A 2,513-nucleotide genomic window follows, 5' to 3' on the forward strand; every position below is an offset into this window, starting at 1 on the left:
CATATCACCCTCAAACAGATGGGTAAAGTGAGGTTCTAAATAAAACACTTGAGATGTACCTCAAGGATTTTTGTTTTGACAATCCTAAATTGTGGGTGGACATGCTTCTATGGGCTGAATTTTGGTATAACACCACATTTGACTGCAGCATCAAAATGTCCCCTTTCTGAGATCTCTATGGGTGTGAGCCCTCTTCCTTGATACATTACAATGCGGATCCAATTGACGAGCAATTATTTCAAGAGCTCCTGTTGACTCGAGATAAATTTCTGGGTCAACTGAAGGGTACTCTAAGAAAGTATCAACAATTTATGAAGACTTATGCTGATAAGAAAAGAAGGGATTTGGAGTTTGAAGAAGACGCCATTGTGTTAGTAAAGCTCCAACCTTATCGCCAACACTCTGTTGCATTGAGAAAGACTAAAAAACTAGGGATGAGATACTTTGGTCCCTTTAAAGTTCTTAAAAAACTGAGCCCAATGGCTTACAAATTTGATTTGCCACAGGAAGCAAAAATTCATAATGTGTTCCACATTTCATTGCTCAAAAGGTTTAGAAGAATTGCTCAGGAGCATTACTTGCCACTGTCACTGGAATCTTGTGAGGCATGTAACAGCCCAGACCACTCGCTAGCACGATATTGTCCGCTTTGGCACACAAGGCCTCACGGTTTTGCCTTTGACAATAGGGATGCTAGCCGAAGCCCCCCACACTCACCCGTCAAAACGCGTCATGCTTGGGAGAGGTATCCACGCCCTTATAAGGCATGCTTCGTTCTCTTCCCAACCAATGTGGGCCTTATAATCCACCCCCTTAAGGGAGTTTACAACCCACCCCCCTAAGGGAGTCCAGCGCCCTCGCTAGCACATCGATCCGGGTCCTGGCTCTGATACCATCTATAGAGATGGTAAGCCTTAACCGAGTGTGTATAACAGGAAAGCCCGAAGGCTGTTCCCGTCCCTGTCAGGGGAGATGCCAACCATCTCTCCTTTTCACGAACACATCGGTTAGGGAGGGGAACGAAGCATGCCTTATAAGGGTGTGGATACCTCTCCCTAACATGACGCGTTTTGACGAGTGAGTGTGGAGGACTTCGGCTAGCATTCCTATCGTCAAAGGCAAAACCGTGAGGCCTTGTGTGCCAAAGCGGACAATATCGTGCTAGCGGGTGGTCTGGGCTGTTACAGATGGTATCAGAGCCAGAACCCGGATCGATGTGCCAGCGAGGGCGCTGGACTCCCTTAGGGGGTAGATTGTAAGGCCCACATCGGTTGGAGAGGGGAACGAAGCATGCCTTATTAGGGTGTGGATACCTCTCCCTAGTATGACGCGTTTTGACGAGTGAGTGTGGAGGGCTTCGGCTAGCATCCCTATCGTCAAAGGCAAAACCGTGAGGCCTTGTGTGACAAAGCGGACAATATCGTGCTAGCAGGTGGTCTGCGCTGTTACAGATGGTATCAGAGCCGGAACCCGGATCGATGTGCCAGCGAGGGCGCTGGGCTCCCTTAGAGAGTGGATTGTAAGGTCCCACATCGGTTGGGGAGGGGAACGAAGCATGCCTTATAAGGGTGTGGATACCTCTCCCTAACATGACGCGTTTTGACAAGTGAGTGTGGAGGGCTTCGGCTAGCATCCCTATCGTCAAAGGCAAAACCGTGAGGCCTTGTGTGCCAAAGCAGACAATATCGTGCTAGCGGGTGGTCTGGGCTGTTATAAGGCAGGTCCCATTTTGACACCGAAAAAAGTCCTTCAGTCGCGAACAATATTAAAGAATGGCAAAAAAGAGCATCAATTGTTGGTGCAATGGGGTTCAGGGTTCAGAACCTCACGTTGAGTCCACTTGGAAAGTTGCTGAGAGCTTCCTTAATGTTTATCCAACAATCAACCTTTAGGACAAGGTTGAGGTTAAAAGGAGGAGTAATGTAAGGAAGAAATTAGCCAATGCTGATAAGAGTGGGAACATGCATAAGAAACACATCCACATTAAAAAAGAGTAGCAAATTCTGTTATAGAGCCAAGACAGATGACATGCAGAGATTCAAGGACATGGGAGAAGCATGATGGAAAGAATTACAAATGAAAGAATGGAAGGCTACATTCAGCAAGAATGATGGTATTCTTTCTCTCCTCTCTTTATTTTCTCTCTCTTTTCTGTTATTCTTTATTTTCTTTTTTTCTTCCTTATCGGTCCTAATTCTGCCTTCTTTCTTTCAATACTTCTTTACGAAGTATTTTACACTAGAATGCTTGGCTTGCTTCTTGGCTCACTACCTCATTACTTTTTTCTACTATTCTTAGACTAGGATTCAACCTTTCTAACTTTTTTTATATCAATTTATTGTATGTTTTCATTGGATCCTTGTATTTTATGATGTTATATTAGCTTTGGAAGAATGAATTGTTGTTCTTCACGGGTTGTAAGATAAGGAAATTATAATTATAGTGAAAAAAAATTATTATAGTTATTTAGATCATTTAAGGTAATTTTATTTTGAGTGAAAATATTGTTAAAA

The sequence above is a fragment of the Arachis ipaensis genome, chromosome B07, assembly GCF_000816755.2.
Source record: "Arachis ipaensis cultivar K30076 chromosome B07, Araip1.1, whole genome shotgun sequence".
In the NCBI taxonomy this organism is placed as follows: Eukaryota; Viridiplantae; Streptophyta; class Magnoliopsida; order Fabales; family Fabaceae; genus Arachis; species Arachis ipaensis.